Source organism: Callorhinus ursinus, unplaced genomic scaffold (assembly GCF_003265705.2).
Source record: "Callorhinus ursinus isolate GAN/ISIS: 27379988/994484 unplaced genomic scaffold, GSC_fseal_2.0 scaffold11, whole genome shotgun sequence".
Classification (NCBI taxonomy): Eukaryota; Metazoa; Chordata; class Mammalia; order Carnivora; family Otariidae; genus Callorhinus; species Callorhinus ursinus.
Window position 1 is genome coordinate 13,856,131 of NW_027397073.1, and position 26,220 is coordinate 13,882,350.

At 44.7% G+C, this 26,220-nt stretch overlaps 1 long non-coding RNA gene across 1 annotated transcript in view; it reads left to right on the forward strand.

The window, feature by feature from the left end:
* LOC141373711 (uncharacterized) overlaps positions 1-22,814 on the forward strand; it is a 37,740-nt gene extending 14,926 nt beyond the window's left edge. The window contains exon 4 of the long non-coding RNA XR_012379987.1: positions 22,681-22,814. This is a non-coding gene — a long non-coding RNA (uncharacterized lncRNA). The remainder of the gene's footprint in view (positions 1-22,680) is intronic.
* Positions 22,815-26,220: the final 3,406 nt, after the last annotated feature.

Sequence of the window (26,220 nt, forward strand, 5' to 3'; positions counted from 1 at the left end):
TAGGGCATATTGGGGGGCATCAGCAGGCAATGGAAGGGACTATTTTGACAGCTCCGTGGTTCTGTGCTTCCTTTCATTGGGGACCTCATCCGATGAAGCTGGGCATGGCCCCAGAGCCTGGGGGCCTCCCAAGGGCTTCCCGGACATTTCTGGGCAGACTGCTTTCCATGAGGAGAGCTTGTGCCTACCTCAGAGAGGGAGAACAAGAGACGAGTGTCTTAGTCTATTCTGGCTACTGTAACAAAAGGAGCAGAGATGGTGGTTTAAACAACATTTATTTCTCAGTTTTAGAGGCTGGGAAGTCCAAGCTCAAAGTGCTGGTGGATTCGGTGTCTGGTGAGGCTTGCTTCCTGGTCTCCTTCTCACTGTGTCCTCACATGGTGGGGAGTGGGCAGGGCATTCTGTGGGGTCTCTATTATTAGGGCATGAATTCCCTTCGTGAGGGCTCCACCCTCATGACCTAATCACTTCCAAAGGTCCCATCTCCTAATACCATCATACCGGGGGTTAGGTTTCAACATATGAATTTGGGGGGTGAGGAGACACACACATTCAGTATGTAGGGACGAGGAAAGAATGAAAACCTCCAACTCTTCCACTGGCCACTCAAACCCACTTCCCTGCTCAGGAGGGGAAGAGGGGAGATCACTCCAGAGTAGGAGGGTGGTTAGGAGTGGGAATGCACTAGCGTTGCCCTGGGCACCCGTTGGCCAGTCCCTCTGCGTGTCTGGTTGCCTATCACCTCTTCATACACATGCCTGGACTCTCCAGGCAGCAGCTGGAGAGCTAGACTCTCTCTGGAACAAGTCTTGAGAGGAGGCCATCAGACGTTGCTGGGGACGTGGGGTACTGCTAAGGATATGCTATGATTCATGTAGGCATCATCCCCTCGACAAGGGAGGCTGAGCAAACATCATCAAGTTTATTCAAATATTTGACCTCCGGAGTGCCTCCTATATTCCTTTTTAAAAAGGAAATCCGATGAAACGTAGAGCAGAACACGGGCCCCATTAAAGTGACTGTTGCATCCCCTCGGGCCATTTCCAACTAACCTCTGAACCCTTGCTCTGCCATATTTAGAACTGTTACAAGGTAAACTGAGGCACATTGAAAATTTTGAGTTATTCGAGCAGACTCGGTGAGAATGGGACAACACTGAACCGGAAGTGGGGAGGAGTGCTTTACGAACAGAAGCTCGGGGAAAGAGTTTTATAGAGAAGGTGCGGAAGCAAAGAGAGGAAATGATTTGATTGGCTACAGCTTAGAGTCTTGTTGGCTTGTGGTTCGTGATTGGTTGTCCTTAGGTTTTGATTTCATAACCCGAGGCATGTCCAGGCTTAGTTTTGGTTTGCTTATGGGGGCCACCGAAGCATTAGGGCCACTTTAGTAAATGGCCTCTTTGTTTAATTAATTGAACACAACCCGGCGAAGAGAATCGTGTGCTGGGTTTAAACGATATATTTTAAGTTAGACATGTGCGTCACGTGTCCCCTGGTGCCGACAACAGTCACTCTAGGTTTTTCTTGGCCATGACATGGGAAGGTAAGGCAGAAGCTGCCTTTTCTTGTTTGGTTTGGCCTGTTGAGTGAGCTTTGTACTTCTTTATGGTGTAAAGAATGCCAGTGATGACGAGGGGCAGAATCGTGTGGTTATCAAGAGCACGGACCCTACTGCCAGCTTGGGTTTGAATCCTGGGCATGCGGCTCACTGGCCTATGACCTTTGGGAGCTGGCTAACTCTCCGTACCTCAGTTTCCTCGTTAAAATAGGACTGCTCATGGGCGCCTGGGTGGCTCAGTCGGTTAGGTTAAGCGTCTGCCTTCGGCTCAGGTCATGATCCTGGAGTCCTGCGATCGAGCCCCGCATCGGGCTCCCCACTCGGCGAGGCATCTGCTTCTCCCTCTGACCCTCCCCCCTCTCATGCTCTCTCTGTCTCATTCTTTCTCTCTCAAATAAATAAATACAATCTTTAAAAATAATAAAATAAAATAAGACTGCTCATGGTACTTATCTCACAGGGTTTTTGTGAAAGTTAAATGAGTTAATGTCAAGGGCGCAGAGCCGAGCAGAACCCATCATAAGCACTTACAAGTGAGTCGGGCTTATTTCAGTTCATGCTTGACACGTATTTGCCACCTAGTCCTGCCTGTGAAGCCACTATCAGCAAGTAGCAGAAGTCATCGTCAGAGTAACAAACTGCCGTTTGATCCTCAGCTCCCCCTTTCTAAACGCACAGAACACCAATTAAGGAAATTCTTTCTGTGAATGTCTGCAAAATATTTGTTCGTCCTCTTGAGTACCTTCTGCTCCTTCATAACCTTTCTGAGAATGGAGGGACTGGTAATTGCTTTTACAGTAAATCTGGTAAAGGTGCATCTTTTTTATGTGTCCAAAAAGGGGACTGGAATTCTGTATCCTCAGTCTTTATTCCTGGGTGTTCTTAAACTTGTACCTGGGTCTGGTAGGTTGTGCGGAGGACTCATGACATCATGTTCATAAAGTGCCAGGCTGGCACATTCTGGAATGCTCCACAGAGTTATGCTCCCATTCTTTGCTCTTCCAGCCTGTTTACCAGCCTGAACTAGTACTATAAGCTGTGGCGCAGCTTCCTGCCCCTGCCCCACCACCATAATGACTCCCTAAGGACGTTGTTCACACACACAGTCAGTGAGCGGGGAGGAAGGAAATGCACATAATTTAATCTCACAAGTAGAAGTAGCCCCAAAATCGCCAAAGCAAAGAAGCGTTGAATTGGGGGTCCATGTTCTAGAACTGTGTTCCAGAAGAATGAGTTTTCCCTTTGCCAATTTCTTTTTGAGAAAGTGGCCCCCCTGGTGGCGGGGGCGGCACCTCCTATTGGTGCCTGAAATCCTGGGTGGGGTTTGAATCAGGGGGATCCTCCCACACCCCCGCAGAGGGGATCAGCTTGTTACCACTCTTGCCTGGAGCCGTGAGTCCACTCCAGAGCGAACCCCGGCTTCCTCTGCAAAGCACACAGGCAAACCTCATCAAAGAAAACGACAAGTCCACACTGGCTACTGGGAGGAGACGCTTCATCCCTGCATTGCAGGGACCCTGGCTGTCAAGAAATATGGCAGGTTCACAGGGTTCAAGGAAAATAGAACTGCCACCTAAAAATCATACTGCACGTGCGTGGTGTGAAAGGCCATCCTCTGTGGCGGCTTTCTCTGACATGGCTAATTACCGAGGTACTAAACCAATTATTTGTAGACACCCCACCCCTGAGGGTCTAGCTTCTCCAAAGCATTTACTCCAAAGCTCCGCCCCTTGCTTCCTCGCAGGAATCTATTCTTCTCTTCCCCTACTGGGAAAACAGTTGCCCCTTTAAATATAGGTCATAGAACTTCCCTATGGGCCAAGAACCATCCGCTAAGAGAGCATACGATACAGAAATCTTTATGTAAACACTTCAGTCCCCACTGCCAGACAATGACCAGATTTCCTATGGTCCAGGCATCTACAATCCTGGCGCTGGGGTTGTACAGCTGTGGGGTTGGTTCTTCAAAAGGAGGATTTTAAATGCTCACATGTTTCCTCCCATTACAAGCTCCAACTTATTACCTACCTCCTATTGTTCTCCTTCACTAGGGAATGCCTTTGTGGTTGGCCTCCCAAAGGAGAGTAACAATGACCTCAGGAATTCAAGCCAAGGAGCATAAGAGGGGCCAGATGGTTCTCCCTTTCTGTGGTGCCAAAGCTGTGGCAATTCTCCCAATGGAAGACTTACACACAGAAGCTAGAAAATTAGTACTTAGGCAAAGAAATTTATCCTCTCTTCAGAAAAAAAATGACTGATTATTGTCAGGGTTTTGCTGCCATACCGGTTTTTCGGTGGCCCTAGATAATGACCATGAGATAATCTGCCCCCAAGGCCAAAGAAGCTTTCTGACTTGAGGTGGATCCCAGCGTACTCTTGAGTGAGGAGACATATTGGTAGACAGGTTTTCTTGAGTAGGAGCTAGAAGAGCATAAACTCCGAATATTTCCTGCAGCTGTCCTTAGCTTCCTAGAAAGTCTTGTCATTTGGTTTTTGAAATTCTGTGGTATGAAGTGTCTGAAAGTCCCTCTAAATATCTATGAAGAGACGTTGATTATTTGTGTGTGTCCGTGTTTGCAATCATGGGTTAAACTTTTTATCCAGGAAGAGATACAGGTGCTTTGAGGAAATTGTTTCTGACTCCAGGCTCTGTATTAGAGGTTTTGAATCGCCAAAGGGATGGTCATATTCGATTTCAGTTTGTACAAGAACTCCCTAAGGAAGTTAAAAGGGCTGCTTCCCGCACTTGTATCTAGTCAGGGTAACTTCTCACTGAGGAAACGGTACATCAACACTTATTAGCGTCATTCCGGGGTCAATAATGATGTCCAGCGTGCCTAAATGACAACCAAGCAGCCACTCTAAAGAGTGGAAGTTAGGCAGAAAAACAGATTCATATGATTGTATGAAAACCTGGAGAATTGGATTTATTCTAGTAGGAAAACCAAAGTGTAGAATGTCTTGAGAGGGAGCAGAACTGGAGAAATATGGCCAACAGGAAACCACTGATATTTGATGAGGTGGCCAAAAGACTTGAAAACAAGGTGACTCCTGCTGGGTTTTATGGATACAGGTAGTTTTGACATCATGCTGCTTTGAGACCAAGTCTTTCCATTATGTTAAACCTTCAGTGAAGTCGGCTTCAACACAAAGCTACTGGATGAATGTGTTTGGAATGAAATCACAGAAAGAGCCATGTCCCAGGTCCTGGGCCACAGCGGAGAGCTGTGGGAGGGGACAGACAGCGGAAACGGGAGCTGGTAATGCCTTCATAACAAGCTGGAACTTGCCTGAGAATTTGTCAGAATCTTGGCCTCCCCCCAGAATTTAAGACAGGGCATTAAGCCAATTTTATTTCAAATCTCAAACGACACAATGACCTCAGCCAACCCCGGACTGCTTTGGTTTCTACAGCAGAGTGTAGCTCTAGGAATCAAATAGAAAACACATGTGAATCACAGCACATGGAATTTGGCACTTAGTAGGTCCTCAACCATTAGTAACTCTGACTAGTGTGGTGGTTGCTATTGAAGACTGTTATTTTAAAAGTTGCTAAGCCTATCTATTTTGATAAGGAATTCTCTCTTAAGAAGCGTTTGGTGGAAGATCTTGTTCCCTGTTGGCTAAATGTCTCTCTTCGTTAATTATGATCATAGACGTTTGCTTGTTGGATCATGACATCGTCAGAACCCAGGCAGGGCCACCACCTAGGAGCAGCTTGTTTGAATGTCAGAGACATTCAAGGAGATCATCATCATCCTGGAGGAAGGCCAATATAGTATCACAAAGGTGTTGGCAAACCACAGGCCAAATCTGGACTATGGCCCTGCTAAGAATGCTTTATGTATTTTTATTTTTTTTTAACTTTTTATTTATTTATTCATGAGAGACAGAGAGAGAGAGAGGCAGAGGGAGAAGCAGGCTCCCAAGGAGCAGGGACCTTGATGCGGGACTCGATCCCAGGACCCTGGGATCATGACCTGAGCCGAAGGCAGACGCTCAACCATCTGAGCCACCCAGGTGCCCGCTTTATGTATTTTTAAAGGATTAAAAAGTAAAAGGGATATGTGACGAGGATTGGATGAGAGCAACAAAGCCTGGAATATTACTCTCTGACCCTTTACAGAAAGTGTGCTGTGCCCTGGCTTGGGCCGTGGTGGCCGTTGGACCCCACAGTAGGGGAAGAGGGAATAGGCCCTGGGGAAGGCGTCACAAGCACCCAGCAGCTCCGAGCCCGGGAATACACCTTGTGCTCCAAGGCTGGCAATGTGTCTCGTCGAAGCGAACAGCTCAGAATCAAGTCATCCCCACCACGGCCCCACAGAGCAGGGCCCAGGGAGCATAAAGGAGCTCCAGTCTCAGAGCTGAGGCTGGGAGACGCTGGTGCCCCAGACATACAACCTCGTCTGCCCCAGGAGCCCTGGGAGGGAGCCTCTACAGCGACAGTTGGCTCAGCCTGCGGCAGGAGCAGGAGTGAGGCACCTGGGGACAAGGTCACATCTGTAAGGGAGGCCAGGAGATGGGAGAGCACTCCAACGAGAGCCCATTGTGGGGTCTGAGGCCTCAGCCAGCTCAGGCTGAGGAGACAGTGGGCTGAGGAGACAGGCCACTTCCCACAGACACCTGAGCTTTGGGCCAGTACGGTCCTACAACAACCACAGAAGGCCCTCTCAAGGGGCCTCTGCTCTGCCTTCTGTCTGAGGGCTTAGGTCATAGTTCTCTCCTCACCTCGCCCAGCCATGCTGTGGGGAAGAAAGAACACCCAGCCTCTAGGCGCCTTCCTTCCCCCCTGCCCACCTTGGTTCACACACAATCGGGAGGGTTTTGTCAATCTTCACATTCAGCATGTCTGGGCTTCAGCGTCAGAAAGACAATGAGGTCTGACAACGAGAGTTCACGTCAAAACACTCCGCTTTAAATTCATTTTTTTTTTTTTTTCCTGTTCCTTTTTGGCACAGTCGGCATTCCTGCAGAGTAGAGTTTGAATAGAGGTGCATTCTTCTTAGGGGAAAATCCTGCTGCCTTGCCCAAGGCTGAGCTCTTAGGCCAAAGCCCCCAGCACTCTGGGCGACTGGGCCCAATCAGCAGGAGCTTCCTGGCTGCAAGCCACCTTAGAAGGTCAGTGGTGGGGCGGGCTGAGGGGCTGGTGGTGATCAGGTGCACCCAGGCACAGGGACGGGGTGCTGCGACCAGGCAATGTAGGACGTCTCTCTGGGGGTGCCCGCTCTGAGAGCCACGGTGGCTGGTGGTTGGCATTTCCCTGGCATTTTTCAGGAATTAGGAGAAGGTGGTTTTAAGCTCTCTAACAGAAGGGACCTTGTCTCTCTTATTCCCTGCCACATTCCCACTGTTCGTCTCAGTGCACATTTCATGGAAGACACTCAAATATCTGTTGATGTTGGGCATGCTAAAAACTCAATTTTTAAAGGCAAACCAGCTGGTTTGCAAAGAAGGAGTGAATCTACCCAGTGGTTGGTGCAAGGATCTATTCCAGAAATTCTTTCTCCCTGAATCCAGTCACTCAATTCTGTGGAGTCTCTTCTCTGTGTTTGACTCTGTGGTAGAAACAGAGAAATGGAGCTGACTCGGGTGGTTACACTCTGGGCAAGTGTAATGCGCTGGCTCACTTGCCTCTCCAGCTTGATCGCACCATCCGTCTTTGACTTCAGTTTCACACCCACTCAAGTGCTTGTAGGTAGTTCCTGAATAGAGAATAATGTAATGTCTTCGGAGTCAGAAAGCTCTGGGTTCAAATCCTGACTCTACCCCTTCCTAGCTGTATGACCTGATGCAGGCAATTTAAATGCCCAAAGCCTCACTCTTTCATCTGTAAAATGGAGATAATAACTGGATCTACCTCTGAATATTGTTTGGGGAGTAAGTGAAATGAGTAGGTGATAGGCCCAGAAGGCTGCATGGAAGGTAGGGAGGAATATAATTGGGTTTAACTATTATTATTGGAGTGAGTGTGTGAGTGAGTGAGAGTGTGTGTGTGTGTGTGTGTGTGTGTGTGTGTGTGTGTGTGTGTGTCTTCTCAGCCTGGAAAGGCACAGCCTTGCCCTTCATTTATTCTCCAAGGTTCCGTCCAGTAATTACAATACTCCTCTGGAAGGAAGTTTCCTCGGACACCTTCCCTCCCATGAATGCCTCCTTTGTGCTTCCATGGTACCCTGTGCATGGCACTGTCTGCGGATCTGCTGTCCCGTATTATCATTGTCAGCTCCGATGCGGGCCCCTTGGACAGAATGGGAGCCGCTGAAGGTCAGGGCATGGTTTTACCTGGTCCCTCCCCTCCTGGCTTACCCGAATTTTTATTGTGTTAGGGGTTCAAGTGTTTGCTGAATAAATGAATGGGAAAGTAATATCGCATCATTTACGGGATAAAGGACGGTTACAGAGAGTCAGGCCTCACTTGAGGTCAGAGGAAGGGGAGAAATGCACTAATGCTTGTGGGATACGTTCAAAAGGAAGGAAGGACAATTTGATAAGAAGTGAAAGTCTGTGTGTGGCACTGTTATATTATCTGTAATTTTTTAAAAAGAACTCTGTTTAAACGATCTGGTGATGATGTGTATTTAAGTGTGTTTAATTGCTACCCTAGGCGTAGTTATTTAGTATTTTTAATATTTGAAGTTTCCTAGGTATCTCGGGTTATTTAGGGGTAGTTAAATTATATTCCAGAGGCTGATGCTACCACTTTATTATATTTATTTCTAGTGAACATCAGAAGGTGTATTATTTAGCATCCTGGGTGTTAGACTGTCTGTTTTCATTGGTGGAATGAGCGATGTTTGTTGGATCGGTCAGACAAGCATACAGGCAGCTTTGCCTTCACGTGAGCCGAGGTCTAAGCAGCTCATATCCTTTGGAATGGCCTCCAGGTCTTAAAATTCCACTAAATCCTGTGTCCAGCTGCTTAAGGAGCATCCTGTCATCGGACCAATTAACTGTATCTTACTGCTAGCTTATTGTCACATCTGCTCCGAGTTGAAAGATGGAGAGCTGGGGCCCTCCCGAGCTTACAAACCAGGGGGTCTGATGTTTGTTCCTGCTGCCTGGTAAGCACCTCTGCCTGTCAGGATTCGGTCTGAGACTTGCTTTCATTGTAACCGGCCACCTGGTCGCACAGGGTGGTGGGAGAGGAGGCTTACGGCCCTCACTCCCTCTAACCACCAAAGACTGCCCGAAGGCTAGGAACAGAATACTGTCGCAGTGAGCCAGTGAACCACTGGTTCGGGTCAGCTTGAACAAGGAGGTTAGGAGGGCAGTGGCAGCAATGAAAAGAGAAAAAGCAAGAATGTCTGGGAGGGACCCAAAGGAGATCGGAATCAGCAAGATTTGGTGTCTGATGGAATGTGGGGTGGCAGGTGGGAGTGGGGGGGTGTCCAAAACAAGAGCAGGTCCATGGAGATGTGCAAAGTACATCATACAGCTCGTTGGATCCCCACAATAGCCCGGAGGGTAGATTGGGCAGTTCTTAGAAACAGAGGCACAGAGACTTGCCCAGAGTCACATGGTCAAGAAGTCACAGGGTCAGGATCCAGACCCAGGTTTTCAGACCCCAAGTTGATTTCTCTTTTCATTGTATTTCATGGACTCATAGGCTGGACAACTAGGAGGTTAGCAGGTTGGCTGAGAAAGTGGACAGGGTTGAAGTAAAGAGAAAGAGGAGCAGGCGGAAGAAGCCGGTGGAGTGGCCGCCCTCAGATAGAGGGCGGACTGGCCGTCACCCAGCGATGGCTGCTGCTATGGCCTGAAGGTTTGTCCCCCACCCCCATTTGTATGTTGAAATCACCCCCCCACCCCCACCGGAAGGGGATGATATGAGGTAGGGCCTTTGGGAAGCAATCAGGTCCTGAGGGTAGAGCCCCTGGGAAAAGGATTAGTGCCCTTGCCAAAGAGACTCCAGAGAGTTCTCTCATCCCTTCCATCACTAAGGACACAAGAAGTTCGGGATCCACAAGAGGGCCTCCAGCCAACCGCACTGGCACCCTGAGCTCAGACTTCTAGCTTCCAGAACTGTGAGTAGTAACTTTCAGTGGAGCCCCGCCCCCCCCTCCAGTTGGTGGTATTCTGTTAGAGCATCACTGAGGGATAGGATGTGTGCAGACGTCAGCTCCGTGGTGAGCGAGACACAACTTCTCTGTCCACCAGCGTCAGCCTCTCCCTGCATCCGAGGGCAGCTCGGTGTGGGGCCTGCAGGTGTCCCCGAAGTTCACACTCCAGCTCGCAGACTTCCTCAGATCCTCCCTTCTGCTTGGGACCTTCTGCTTCACCCCCAGAGCAGCCCCCATTCAGAAACAAAAAGGGCCTTCTGCCCTGTAATTTAACTTGCTTAAAAGGGTTTTTTTATGCATCGAGGGAAAGACAAGGTGAACCAAAGCCATGGCCATATTTTCACTGGACTTGTCACTGTTGACAGTTGGTGACCCTTTGAGTATGAAACAACAGGTCTTTTATGGGCATTTAAAGCTGCCTTGTTGAGCATGGTCTCCTATCTCAGCATCTTTCTGCTGTTTTAAAACATAAGTCAATAAATTAGATAAATATCACATTCCTTATTGTTGATGTTCACAACACCATAGGACGAAAGCTAACACAAAACACAAAGTGCCCTACTTTGGCTTTTTGTTTGTCATCACTTTAATTTAGACCATCAGCTCTCCTGAGGCGCCTTCTACAAATACAGATTCCTGGGCCTGGTCCCCACAGGGTTTGGTTTTACAGACAAAAAAGAGGGACTCTTTCCCTCCAGAGAGTCAGCTATGTTTTTGTTTTGAGGAACCTTTGCTCCTTTGTTCTAGGACAGGCTACAGACTTGAGTAGAGAGAACTTTCCTTATGCTCTTGGCTAACATCCATGTGGTCTCATTTGTTTGGAGCCAGTCACTGGATTAGTAATAAACTGCCTTCAGGCCTAGGCTCAGTCTGTTCTCTGTGAGTCCTTCCCTCAGCTTTCCCATTTGGCCTCAGACTTCAGTTTCCAAATTGGCCTTGACAGATTTAGAAGGTGCCTTGGAGACATTTCTGTGCCCAGTGAACTTAACTTGGCATGGGGCTTCTGGCCACTCTTGGCCACCTAATAGGTGACAGTATGGTCTGGGCTTTTGCAAGTCGTAATGAAGAAGAAACTGACCAGAGGAAGATACTTTGGAAAAGAAATTTCTAAGGATATGTGCGAGGTGCAGGCAGAATCTGATTAGAATCCTCATCTGCTTTTGAGGCATGAAAAACCACAGATTGGGGGGGAGGGGGAAGAATTGGAGAGGTCTGTTCCCATTTCTATATTTTAATTCTTCTTGTTTGAAGCTTACCTTCCAGATAAGACGTAAATATCCCTGAATAGGCTGTATAGATCTTCTTAGACCTTTATACCTCAGTGTGAATGACTGTATGAGATCCTTTTCTGAAATCTAGAAAACAAAAAAAGCGAGAGAGAGAGAGAGAGAATGAAATCCCGATGAATGCCTGAGAGGTAGCTTTCGACCTACTGGTTGAAGCTGACTGGGCCAACTGTGAGCTGTTACCCCTAGATTTTCCTCCCCCTCCCCCCCTCTTCCTTAGAGGACCCCAAGGTCAACAAACAACAGTAACAAATGCAACAGCCTTGGTCATGTCTATGCTTGAAACCCTCCCCCGTAACAGGTTCCAAGTGCTTCGAAGAAAAGCTCCTTCTGCTTCTGCTCTTGTCCTTTGCCTGACAACTTCCACCTTCATGGGTGGATGTTGAAGGGTCCAGGGCCCATCACTTATTTGTAGGAGAGTTAGATTGGGCTTCTCCAATTAGGAGCTGAGCATCTTGGCAGGTGGCTGGTGGGCCCACTCATCTGATTAGTCTTGAGGCAGCTCTGGGCAGCTCTGGTTGTTCAAACACACAGAGGATGCCCATGCCCCAGCTGATTTAAAACTACAACAGATAGCAAGGCAGATTATTCCAGCTCGCTCTCTCACTAACCCTCTAGCTCTTAGGGAGGCAGGTTCAGGGTAGCTAATAAGTAACTTGGTTGTAATTTTTATTTAGCTGCGTGAACATAACAGGCAGCTTAATTGCAGTTGCATAAGTGAACCATGTAATCACAAATTGGGCCCTTTACATCTGTCACCTGCCACTAAGAGAAATGCTCGGAATGGGGATCCTTAGTTTTGCTTGGGTTCATACTAAATCAAAGGAGTTTTTAAAGCAAGGCACTTTTTTAGAGGGAGGGAGGCACTTTTTTTTTTTTTTTTTTAACTCAGAAACCTTAAGATCCAGCCTTGCCTGAGCCAAATAGCAATTCTGTTTCCTTCTGGATTCCTCTGTTAGCTTGTCAATGGGTATCTAAATCCCAGCTACTGAGTATTGACCAGCCTCCTTGTTTAATTAGCCGGCAGAGTGTATTCTCAGCCAATCAGTTTTGCTCCTGAAATGCCAGCAGCCTGCTTCTGGCGAAGGAGGGGAATCAATTAATCCTTGTTTGCTTTTTAATTCCTGTTCCGAACACAGTACATTCACACACAGGTTAATTTTTAAATCCAGTCTCCTCTTACTTCACTGCTTTCTTTAATTTACCCTGGAAACCTCAGTGACACTAAAACCCTCTGAACCTCTTCTTATTGCTTATGCAGCCTCATTGAATAGCTTAGCAAACACCTGACCAAGTCATTCCCCAGACTTCTGCTGGTAACAATCCTCCAAAGTCCCTTACATTTTCTGTTCCCGTCTGAAGTCCCTGAGGGCAGAGGTGTTCAAGACTGCTGACACCTCTTCATCTTCAGCTGGTGTGGAAGGCAGAAGGCAGACCCGTGTATGCCCTCTGAGGGTCTGTTCCCAGGTCCTCTTTCTCAGCAGACCTAGATCCCATTGATTGTGAGCCCAGAGCCCATTCGACGGACATTAAGGGGTTTAGGAAGCAGGAGTATGTGCATCAGGACCCGATAGACACAGAGATGAGCCAGAGGGTCAGGTCATTGTGTCTTCTTTGGTAATGACCTTTCTAGGCACATTAGCAAAATCCCACTCTTTGAGTTTAATGCTGAGTTTTACTTAAATATTGGCTTAAATGTTTAGATAGTATCAGGAACGGCAGTGTGATAGTCAGCAGAGGGAAAATGAGTCCCCTTGATTCCGGCCGCCCATCCCTGATGCTCCAACCTGGCTGGGAGTCCCAGGAAACCCTGGGCTTAGACACTTGGAGCCCGAGCTCCCTGACTCATCTTAGCCTGTGGAAGAGACCTTTCAAAGGTCTGGCTGGTTTGATTCTGGCTAGCTGTCAGCCCCGTTCGAACACTTCGGCTTCCAGCGGCCATCTGCTTGGGCAGAACCTTGAAGTCGAAGATCAGTCAGAAAAGCTTTAAGGAGCTCTACTAGGAAACTTTTATAGCATCTGAGCAGTCTTCCTATATTTGGCTAACGTGTGTTCCCTTTCGCCTGATAGAGTACAAAATGCCTTCAAATCCAAGAAGGGACCCCCCAGGGACCAGCGTCCTCCACGCTTTCCTAGGATATTGATGCCATGAGATTTGGTGGCTATGAGCTTCTAAGCAGTCCTGAAACTCTAGCTGGGAAGCAGGCATTCAAACTTTGGGGGTTTTGATCTTATATTTTTCTGCTGGAATGTTTAATATGATAATTAAAAATAAATAAGCTATTAATATCAGAAAAATAAACAGGCTATTAATATCAGAAAACTCCTAGGAACAAAAACTTCCAGTCCTTTTTAGTATCATAGGGACAGGCTAAGCAGAGACTCAAAACAAGTCTCCCGGGCTCTCTTCCTGAGCAGTACAGCTGTTCCCCAAGTCCCACAAACAGTGACTAATGCAAATCTGACCCACATGAACAGTTCCAGAAGGTGCTGATAGCATGTTAGAGGTGCAGAAAAGGTTGCATTATGCATGAAAACACACACTAAGCTTAAGCATCGCCTAACGAAGCAACGGCTCAGGGGAGACAGTAGCTCCCAAGAGAAAGGCTTTTTGCTTTCCATTTATGGGGGTCCGATGGGGTTTCTCACAGCAACAACTCATGCTATTTCCAGGGTGTCTGTGTCTTTACCCTTATATCCTCCCAATCTTGTCCAAAAAGGCACCAGGAGAGAACAAGAAGGTGGTCCCTAGAAGAATAAATGTATAACATCCAGAGGTTGCACTGGGAGCAATTAGGAACAATTCCCACGTGAATTTAATTTTGTGGCTTGTGAGACTATACTTTGGGCTCAGTAGGAAACACAGAAGCTAAGATATTCATTTGCGTCGGGAAAGAAACAGAGGAATGTTCCGTATACATGTTTCTGCCTAAAATCACAATAACTACAGAAAGCAAGTAACACAAGAAAGAAACTAACTGGAATAAATAAAATGCAGGAAAGTCAAGAGATGGGGGGTGGGGTGAAAGCAGAGAGCAGCTTCTTTTGAGGCTAAAGTCTGGAACTTCACGTGGTTTACGTCCCTCCCCTGTTAGACCAGCTCCTGTTCTACAGACATCAGTGGACTAGACATGATATGCTGGTTTGCATGTGCAGGGGTTTTGAATTAGAAAATTCTTATTTGTCAAAATGTAATGGCTTTCTCGTGCTGCAGACTGGGAGAAAATATTTGCAAGACATACATCTCATAAGGGACTTGTATTCAGAATACATAAAGCACATTAAAAACTCAGCAATAAGAAGATAAACAACTTGATTAAAACACGGGCAGAAAATCTAAATAGAAATCTCACCCTAGAAGATGTACAGATACCAAATAAATACACAAAAAGACACTCAGCACTGTTAATCATCAAGGAAATGCCAATTACAACTATAATGAGATAACACATCCACTAGAAAGGCTAAAATTAAAAAGATTGACAATACCAGGTGTTGATGAGGGTGTGGAGCGACTGGAACTCTCCTGTACTGTTGGTGGGAATGTAAAATGGTATATATAACCACTTTGGAAAAGTTTGGAAGTTTCCTTTCAAGTTAAACCATACACTTACCCAGTGTATATATGACTCAGTGGTCCCACTTATTAGTCATAAAAACCCCAAACTAGAAACAATCCAAATGTCCATCAGCTGGTGAATGGATAAGCTCATCGTGATGAAGCCATACAATAGAATGTCACTCAGTAATAAAAAGGAATGAACTACGAATGCAAGATGGATGGTTCTCAAGAGTATCATGCTAAGTGAAAGATGCCAGACACAAAGGACTAAATGTCGTATGATCCTATTTATATGACGTTCTAGAAAAGTCAAACCTAATGGTGAAAGAAAGCAAATCAATGGCTGCCAGGGGCCCCACACAGGCAGGAGGAGGGATGGAATGCAAAGGGGCACGAGGGAGGGAACTTTTCGAGGGGATAGGAATGTTCTATATCTTGATTGTGGTGATGGTCGGCAACTACATATTTGTCAAAAAACTCATCAAATAGCACGCTTTTAAGTCATTTTAGTGATGAATTTTATTGTGTATAAATTATACTTTAATAAAGCTGATGAAAATGTTACGCCTTTCTGAGCACCGCTTTATACCTCACCTTTTGAATAGGACGTCAAAGGGGAGCCATTTGTCAACCTGTGGCATTCTCAAGCTGGCGGAAGGTGAGTAGTATCTGCTCCCAAGCACAAGACTCATAACCTGAGACTTGGCACTTGGGAACTTCCCCACTTCGGAGCTCAGTTCGGAACTGGGTCAAGGGGGAGGGGCAGAACCAGAGGCATGGCCTCCCTGGAATTATCAGTCATAAAGATAAATTCAAAAGGATATAAAAAGGAGATATCCTCAAAAGGATATAAACATGAACTGTCAAGGATCTTATTTTACTCATAATGGGAAAACCAGGCTATTAGAGCCAGGAAGGGATAAGATAAAGAAAAAAATAAAAAGAGTAAAGGAATATTGAAATGAATGTGTGAATGGGGGCAAACTGGTTTTTCCACAAGGGAGGGGGCGTCCTCCCCCCAGACAATTCATTTGTATGTCTCTGGACAAGAACTGTCTTGCGTTGTGTTCAGTGACCTACATGCTGCACAGCTGTCAAATAGTTCCCATAGAATCAGAAGCTGATCTTGGGGCAGCGTTGCTAGAGACAATGTCTAGTTTTCCAGGGCAGTACAAAGTTTTCCCTACCTGGGGGTTCTGGAAAGGCTTCCTGGAACCACACTGGAAAGCAGCTGCCTTTTCTTTTTCTTTTAATCTCTCAGGCTCTATCTCTACTCTCAAAGTGAACAACACTGCATTAAAAACACCATTCCCCCTGCAGAATGCATGTGTTAAAGAACACTTCGATGGGATACAGATTTATTTTTCTGAACACCTTGAATAACCTGGCTGCCCCAAGTAGCAAGTGGCGTCTTGAATACCCATCATATTCAGGCTACCATTTCTGAGTGTCATCGCCTTCGTGAAAATGAAGAGGCAGGGCTCACCCAAAGCATAGCATTTGCTCAAGGTAAAATTCTTACCTTTCAAAACCATTCCATTCCCCCATTCTCTAGGCTCCAAAGACCAGAAGAGGGTGATAAATCATACTAATAGCCATACTTTCACGGCTTTGGAACATAAATGCTCACTTGCAAAACTTCTATATTTTCTTGGATCAATTTTTATTACAAATCCTCTCCCCATGCTAATAGTACTACCTATAAAAGGAGAGTTGAAATAAACTTCCTACATACTTTTAGAATTATATGGGGGCCCCCATAACCAAATATCTGAATGGAATACAAGTGATTTTCAAGCTAAATTTGTGTTGTTGTTAGAATATAATGATTAAGAGCAGGAGAAATATATCATCGGAGACACTTGGATTAAATCCTTGTCCTACCACATACTGTATGATCTTTAGCAAATTACCAAACCTCCATGAATCTTAGTTTTCTCTGTACAATGGGAATAACATCAGTCATACAGGACTTCTACGAGGATTAAATGCATATGCTTATGAAGCACTTAGGATAATGCCTGGAATATAGTGAGGAGGCATTGAAATAATCAAGGGTAAACTGCATGAATAAGGCAGAGGTGGAGAGGGCAGAATTGTTTGTTTTGTTCACTGTGCTACCACAGTCCCAGCCTGGTTTTTACGCTAAGGTTTAACTATGTATGGAATGAGAGCCAATGCATGTAGTTATCATCGTAATCTGATATATAGTCTGTTTATGTAATGAACTCCATCACCATGTCTAATAGCTTGAACTTTACACTCTCTAAACACCACCTTCTCTAGAATCTTCTATTTGTTTTTTCTTATAGTGTCTAGGACTGCCATCCTTTGTGTTCTCAGTCATTGATACTTTTCCATATTTACTTTGTTTGCTTTGCTCGTGTATTCAATAAAGGTTTACTCAGCACCACTCTGTGCCAAGCTCTGGGCTAGGCAGTGGTAGACACCTGGACAGACAAAATACTATTCCTGTCCTCAAGTTGCTCATAATCTAGTAGAGGAAGAAAGTCAAGACAAACCATGATCACAATGTAGGATGAATATCCCATAACATAGGTGAGGACAGGGTGTCTAGCATCTCATAAGAAATGTGGCTACTGGTGAGATAAGTCAGTCACTGTATAATCTCACTTAATGTGGAATCTAAAAAAAACCGAACTCACAGAAACAGAGACTAGGATGGTGGTTACCAGGGGCTGAGGGTGGGGAAAATGGGGACGGGTTGGTCAAAGAATAAAAACATCCAGTTATAAGATAAGTAAGTTCTGGGGATCTAATGTATAGGATGGTAATTATAGTTAATAATACTGTATTATATACTTGAAAGTTGCTAAGAGAGTAGATCTTAAATGTTCTCACCACAAAAAAGAAATGGTAATTAGGAGACATGAGGAAGGTTTTAGCTAATGCTATGCTGGTAATCATTTTGTGATATATGAGTATATCAAATCAACATGTCCACCTTCAACTTACACAATGTTATCTGTCAAGTATATCCCAATAAAACTGGAAAAGAAAAAGAAAAAGGACCGCTACCTGATCTTGGAGGTGGGTCAAAAGAAAGTCTTCCTCAAGGAGGTGATGCTTAAGCTGAGTCATTAGCCAAGAGGAACTGGTCACAGACACCAGCTAGAGGGCATGTTGAAAGCCACAAAGACATGGACCGTAGATCTTGTTTGGATGGAATGCAGATGCATTTGGGGATGTTGAGGCATGAGATGAGAAAAGTAGTAAGGACCAAATAAATGAAGGTCTTGATAGCCATGCTAAGAATTTTGAAATATTTACTAAAGATAGAAGTGAGCAAATGAGTGATTTAAAGCCTGTATTAAACCAATGTGCATTCTTAGAAATAAAATTCTATTGGCAATATAGACTAGAAGAAGCCAGATGGTATGTGGAGAAAGCCTCCAGGAGGCAATTGCAGTCATTGGTGAGAAATTGGGAAGACCGGAACTGAGGCAGTTATGGAGGGATGAGTTCACTGCTTTAGGAAGTTGAATTGGTGATCAATTTGGGGTAGGCAAGACATAGATAAAGTTGGTGGAGGAGTCAAAAAGGACTTCCAGAGTTGTGGCTTGATTAGTATTACTATAAACAAGGAAAGGGGACATTCAAAGAAGAGCATCGTGGGAAAGAGAACATTTAGCCTTGAACATGTTGTTGCTTTTGTTGAGTATGTACAATATCTAAGTGGAAACCTCCTATAGGCAGGTGACTAGTGAGTGTAGAGCCAGGAAAGATCATAGATAGAGATTGTCTGTCATTGGCAAAGCTGTCTTGTGGTAGAGAAAACCTTGGGCATGGATGATATTACCCAGGATATACATGGAGGACCTGGAGAGGAAGACCAAGCATGGAACCTAAGGGAACACTAACATGTGGGAGATAAATGGAAGAAAAAGAATCAGCAGATGAAACAGAACCAGTGGCCAGAGAGAGAAGGAGAAACAGCAGTGCAAAAACTAAATGGAAAGAGACTTTCAAAGCAAGGAGTCATTAACAATCTGAATTATTACATAAAGGTGAAAAAAGAGTAATCAGCAAGAAGTACAACGGGTTCTTCCCAAGCCTTATTAAGTCACCGTCATTATCACGGGTAATTTTAGCGCAGCCCTGGGGAATGATAATCCTGCAGTCTAGGAGTGGAATGGAGGTGAGGAGGCTCAGAGCAAGTACTGACCACCAACCACTTCCAGACACTTGGTTGGGAAGACAGGAAAGGGAGAGAGTGGGGTCAGAGGAGGGTGGTTTTACTTCAGGGCAAAGATCCGAGGACATAGGTCAGTAGATGGAAAGAGCTACAGTAGGTGCCTTAATAGGTAGCAGAGGGGTGACACTGAATGCTCTGACCAAGGAACATTTCAGGCCTAGACTTTTACTTAGTGTCTGACAGAACAATATGGAATTTGCCTTATCATAGGAATCAAGGGAGATGGTGAACCCTGGAGGGGACACTGATGGCTCTGGAGGAAAGGAGAGCCTTGAGAGCATGTCTTCCTTCTGTCATTCAGGCCATTGCTCAATGACGGAGCACAGGGTTGGGTGATGTAGGACCCTTGGTCTGAAAGGCACAGACTTGCTGGCTTGTCACTCATGCCCTTTAAGAACCAGCTCAGACACAATGCAAGGTCTGTCTGGGAGTGTGAGGCTCCCCTGGCTCTGACTCATGATGCAATCCTTCCTCCTCGTTCCAGCATCATGTGCTGCACAATGAGGGCATTTTCCTCTCCTGGACGGGAGTCCTGAGAACAAGCTGAGGCACCATTGGCAGGCAGGTATCCAGAGGGATCATTCAGATTTGACTTTGCCTTGGGCAGAACAAGATCCTTGGGTTTTGTGAGCACTTTTTAGAACTATGTCTAGGTAATTATGGAAATCAGAGCTGGATTTGAGTTTCAGGGTAAGAAATTATGGACAATTACTGGTATTTTGGTTCTGTTTCCATAGCAATCTGAAACATTTGAAATTGTCAACTGTTGCCAAGAATCTGGACAATAATTCCAGATTGTTGGCACTTACTATCTGAAATGGCAATTTACCTGTGTTTCTGGTGACATTTAAGGCATCTTGACCAGTGCTGTGGATAATAATGTGACCTTCACTACACATTCTTTTTTTTTTTTTTAAGATTTTATTTATTTATTTGACAGAGAGAGACACAGTGAGAGAGGGAACACAAGCAGGGGGAGTGGGAGAGAGAGAAGGCTTCCGTGGAGCAGGGAGCCCAATGTGGGGCTCGATCCCAGGACCTGGGGATCATGAACTGAGCCGAAGGCAGATGCTTAACGACTGAGCCACCCAGGTGCCCCTTCACTACACATTCTTGAGCTATAGGTAAGGTCTGCTCAGTTTGTCACCTGGTTCCTGTTTTTCTTCTATCATTTACTTGGAGCTGCATGAAGTCATATAAATGCTGGATTCTTGGTTTAGGAAGGGATAAGGAACTGCATTTACTTGGTTTCCCAATAATTTTTGCTCCTTTGGTAACTTGGAGCTCCGGTTGTGGCCACCAAACCAAGACAGGTGTGCCAAAGGCCAGTGATTCAACATAAGAAGGTTCTGCTACCTCAGGTCAAGTTCCCACAGGCCAGAAATGTTCCCCAAGCAGGCTGACCTCACACGGGGAATCTAAGAAACCTTTGGGCATGGTGCTGCACACTGTGGGCCCAGAACATCAGACAGCTCTTCACTGGGAACACAGGCTGGATTGGGGGCCTGGATGTGCCCTCTTCTTGCTGTGAGCCTTGGGGCTGATGCTGACTCAAATGTCATTTGGGGCTCTTCTGAGGATCAGATGAACTCATTCCTCTTGTCTCCAACCAAACTCTCTCAAGTTCACTGTAGGTACCAGGCACTGTTGAAAGTGGTGGAGATATAATCGTGATCAGGATAGACATGGTTCCTGCCCTCAGGAAGCTGACAAGTGGTATGGAATTGTGTTGGCAATGGACTGTTACTTGGTTGGTGGGTTGGTTTGCTGATGCTGCTGGAACAAAGTCCCAAAACCAGGTGGTTTAAAACAAATGAAATTTGTTCTCTCATAGTTCTGGAGTCTAGAAGTCCAAAATCAAGGTGTCAGTAGGGATGGAGTCCCTCTGAAGGCTCTAGGGAAGAATCTTCCAGTATTTGCTGGCAATCCTTCGTGTTCCTTGACTTGTAGATGCATCACTCCAATTTCTGCCTCCATCTTCACACGGCCTTCCCCCACTGTGTATATGTATCTGTAACTGAATTTGCCTCTTCTTATAAGAACACCAGTCACATTGGATCTAGGGTTCACCCTAATCCAGTGTGACCTCATCCTGACTTGATTGCATCTGCAAGACTATTTCCAAATAAGTCACATTCCCAGGTTCCAGGTGAAAATGAGTTTTGGGGAACACTATTCAACCCATTACAGTCAGTTTGTAGCTTCTGGGTATACTGCAGCACTAACAGGAGGATTTGGTGTTCCCCAAAGGTGGGGCAGATGATTTGTGTGCCTCCCTTAATATTGAATAATAGATTGCCATGAGCTAGTTGCATTCCCACCAAGATACTACCTGAGGAAGAAGCAAGTCAGGGTCAGGGTCAGCTGGTGTGTTAATATCCTGTGAACATTTTCCAGTGGATTTCTCTGGAACAGTTAGACATTACGATGCCTTCCCATCATGTACTAAAATCCATAAAGGCATCAGAACATAACACACTCAAAGACCATCTCCTCACCTGCCCCAGGGTGGCAGACCCTGTGATGGGATCTAAGAAAGATGATTGTAAGCCATGGTTTTGTGTTTTCATGTAACAAGGTTAAAAAGTTATCTAAAGGACAGACAAGATATTTCCTTCTAGACAAATAGTAAAAGAAGTCTTGATAGGTGGCTGAGAAGAAAGAGTTGTGGAACCAGTACACCACTGGAATGCATTGGACAGTTGTACAAGTTGCTAACATATTGAAATACTGCCGTATCGTTGTTAAATAGCTAGGGGAAGCTTTTTATAATTTTTTTAAATATAACTATCGTGTAATGGAATGAACTTTACACAGAAAGTAGACATGGTAAAAGTCTGGAGAATGTGGGCAGGGGAAAAGGGAAGACATTTTCAGAGAACACAGGGTACACGGGAGATACTCAGGTAGCGTGGACTTTGATGTAATAAAACAGTAAGCAAACTATGGCACTACTCCATGATAAATGGACGGAAGTAATGATATGTTAATAAACCAATGCCTGCAGAAGCTGTTTACAGTTCAGGTACAGGTCCACATTTTTTTTTTTTCACTGTGCATCTCGACCATAGTGTTCTGGATTTATAGAAACCATAATGCTCTTTCCTTATCCAATCTTCACTCTTTAGGGTCATTGTATCTTGAATAATTATATTAGTAAAAACTTTAGAAAACCCATTTACCTGCTAATGTAAAATGAAAAGTAATTTATTCTCTTAAATTTGTCTTAATCAGATTTCTTGGTAGAATAAGCTTTTTTTGTGTGTCTATCTTAAAACGAACAAACCTGGTAGTGCAAATTGGGGTGTTGAAATCTGATGTTACCCATTTGAGTGCATAATGTTGTCCAAAGTAGAGATTTTTTTTAAAACAGGAAGCATGTAATAATAATCATGGTGATCACTCTAATGATGATGAAGACAACCCCTGATAGCTATACGGAGCTTGCTATGCACCAGTGCTGCTCTAAGTCCATTGTATATATGAATCCTTTCCATCCTTTTAACAGCCCATGCAACTTGTATTACCTTTATTCCCATGACAGGCAAGGAAATGGAAGCCCTGAGAAGTTGAGTACCCTGCCCTGGGCCACCCAGCAACAAAGCAGCCATCTAAACCCAGGCTACCTTACAAGAATGAAATTTGAATTCACACTCTCCCATCCCCTGAACAATCAAATGCTATAGACTGTGCCAATAACTGGCCAGTACCTTGGCATGCTGGGTTCCATGCTGGCTCCCATGCTGGGTTCCATACTGGGTTCCATGCTGTGCTTGATGCCTGGTTCCATACTGGGTTCCATGCCAGGTTCCCTGCTGGGTTCCATGCCATGTTCCATGCTGGGTTTCATGCTGTGCTCCATGCTCTGTTCCATGCCGGGTTCCATCTGTGCTCCACACCGGGTTCCGTGCGGGGTTCCATGCCAGATTCCAGGCCAGGACATGCTGTGCTCTGTGCTGGGTTCTGATATCTTTAAAAAAAAAGTACTTTTTCCATTGACAGATGAATGGATAAACAAAATGTGGACGATACACAAGGAAATATTATTCAATCTTAAAATGGAGGAAAATTCTGACACATGCCATAACATGGATGACCTTGAGGACACATACGAAGGGAAATAAATCAATCCTGAAACGACAAGTACTGTCTGATTCCTCTCCTTCTCTTCCTCCTCCTTCTTCTTCTTCTTTGGTTCCACTTCTATAAGATACCTAAAGTAGTCAAATTCGTAGAAACAGAAGGCAGAATGGTGGTGGCCAGGGGCTTTGGGAAGGGAGAACAGAGTTGTTGTTTAATGGGGCAGAGTTTCAGTTGGGGAAGATGAAAAGGTTCAGGAGATGGATGGTGGTGATGGTCACACAACCACACAACAACTATATTCAACACTACTGAACTGTACACCTAAGAATGGCTAAGAACGGGCGCCTGGGTGGCTCAGCCGGTTAACCATCCAACTCTTGATCTTGGCTCTGGTCTTTGTCTTGGGGTTGTGAGTTCAAGCCCCGTGTTGGGCTCCATGCTGGGTGTGGTGCCTACTTAAAAAAAAAAAAAAAAGGTTAGGTAAAAATGTTATGTTATGTGTATTTTATTGCAATTTTTAAAGATAAACTTTTTTAAAGATTTTATTTATTCATGAGAGACAGAGAGAGAGAGGGAGAGAGAGAGAGAGAGAGAAGCAGAGGGAGAAGCAGTCTCCCAAGGAGCAGGGAGCCCGATGCGGGACTCTATCCCAAGACCCTGGGATCATGACCTGAGCCAAAGGCAAACGCTTAACCATCTGAGCCACCCAGGCTCCCAAAATAAAAAATTTTAAATGATTAAAAAATAGTGTGCAGGGCGCCTGGGTGGCTCAGATGGTTAAGCGTCTGCCTTCGGCTCAGGTCATGATCCCAGGGTCCTGGGATCGAGTCCCGCATCAGGCTCCCTGCTCCTTGGGAAGCCTGCTTCTCCCTCTGCTTCTCTCTCTCTCTCTCTCTCCCTCTGTCTCTCATGAATGAATAAATAAAATCTTAAAAAAAAAATAAATAATAAATAAAAAATAGTGTGCATTTTTGGAAACAAAAAATTTCAAAGTATATAAAGTAAAAGGTAGATCTTCTGATTAGCCATGCCCTCCTCACCCACCCCCTATCCCAGAGGTAATATCGGTACCTTTCCGGTTGTGTGCTTTTAGGACTTTTCTGTGCATATACAAGGGTGTGTGTATATGTGCATGCATGTGTATTCTCCTGAATTCTGTTTTGGGCTTTGATTTTTGCACTTTATTTCACTGTATATGGCTATCCAGTTTGCCACTATACAGTAATTTGTTTAGTCTGTGCCCGGTGGATGGATGTTTGGGCTCTATTTTTGGTGTTCTTGTTTTGCCATTACAAAACCTCCATAGTAAACATCCTTTGAATATTCAAATAGGCCACTTTTTATTCTATTTATTTATTTTTTAAGTAGGATCAAGACCTGAGCTGAGATCAAGATGTCAGATGCTCAACGGACTGAACTCCCCAGGTGCCGCTCGAATAGGCCACTTTTGATCTTTACCTTAGTACCTGCTGACCTTGAATAAATGAAAATTAGCCCCCTTCACCAATTTATATAGGAAAAGGAGATTGTGAGGGAGAGAAGAGTAGCCAGACAATGGGTGAGGCCATGGTTCTGAACCAGCGGAGCTTTGTAGTTGGGTCCCAGCTGAGAAAAGAGTGAACACCTCATCTTAGTACAGATTTCTGAGGTGATAATATGATTGCAATTTCTAAAAACCTGCTTGAGGGAAACCTCCAACGTCTCGAGTTCCATGGAAGAATGTGGCGGGGGAGGGGATATATTTTCTATATTCTGTAAGGAAACCCCTGCTTGGATTTTCCTCGGGAAAGCTGTCCTGAGGCTCAGGACTGAATTAAACTCCAGCTGTGTTTAACCTGCTCCTCAGTAGGGCCTCATGGTATGTGGGAGAAAGGTACTAGAAGATTTCCTAGGGTGAGTTTTAAGTCATCATGAGTTTATTTCCAAATGAACTAATTCATCAAACCCTGTGCTTGCTTACTTTCAGAATCTGATCAATTTGAAAACAACTCTCATGGAGTTAAAGGCCACACATCAACGTCTTCTCTGAAGACTGAACTAGTGCAGGCCACAGGAAGCAGGGTGATTATACCTACAGAAACTCAGTGTAGGTAGAAAAGCACCAGGTTCCTCTGAAAGCAGAGGGGCAGGGTGGAGCTGGGAACAGGAGCCTTGGCTGCAAATTTTTATAAGGTATATTGAGACCCCTTCCCACATATAGTTGGGCATCCTGACGCCCCACCCCACCCAGCAGGTTACCATCCCCCTCCCCACAAACACACATTGACAGAACACAGGAGGGACCAGGGGGGATTTAATGAAAATCTCCACACACAGTGGTCCCCCGGCAGGAGTCTGAGGGATCATCTTCAGGGAATGTAACTGGCCCCAGAAGAAATATCTAGATACGAATATTGGAAAGGGGAACAAGAAAATGACTGGTTGAGGCCCACTGTTAGTCAAGCCCTTCCCATACACAGAGGACTTCAAATCAACATTTTGGTACTCTACTCCTGAATCTTAACGGCCAAAGACCACTAGACATTTGATGAGATCTTTTAACATAAAAGGCCCAAAACAATCAAACAAGAAACGCACACACACCAGGTATAAGGCAGGGAGCAAAGAGAACTTTGCAAGTCCTAGCAAAGCCTTAATATCCTCAGAGACATATGAGAAGATATTGAATTAATCAAATAAGATCAGAATGCTGTAAAAAAGAAAGAGAACAACATGGAAATCAAAATTATGATAGGATTGGTTTAAAATAATTCATAGAAAGAAGAGAGGTAAAGCTGAGAAAGTCCCCTGCAAAATGGAGTAGAAAGATAAAGAATTCTAATAAGGAAGAGAAAAGATTTTCTTGAAAAAATTATGAAGCAAAACATCATACAGGAAATGAAATGTCATCATAGTAAACCTTATGGTTTAGTTGCTAATAATACTTCTATTTCTACTAAGTATTTAAAATTAATATTTATAGAGTACTGAGAACCTGGCACATAGTAAGCATTATATAAGTGCTTATTAAAGTAATGCAATAAAGAAAAAAGTAGACAATGACTACTGATTTAACCAGAAGTTGTGATGTAGCCATTTGGGGGAAGATAAGAAGAGGAACAGTGGATTTGGTGTGTGTTTGTTCATGTGGATAGGGTGGGGGTGGTGATAATCTAATCATTAAATGCTTATCTTCAATGGAAGGAAACGAACAGAAAATAAGTAAAATTAAGCAAGAAGTATTAATATAAGCATATTATTTAGAAATACAACTAAATACCAGAAGCAGCTGATAAATGACGGAAATCAGAAGTGGAAAGGAAAGGGGAGGAGAATATTGGTTTTTTAAATCACAAGTTTATTAATAATAGTTGACTTTTTAAACAATGTACATATATCATTACATATATTACTTTGGGTAAGTATTAAGATTTTAACTTAAAAATCTCCTGGTCCTGTCTTTATTGTTTCCTCAAGTAA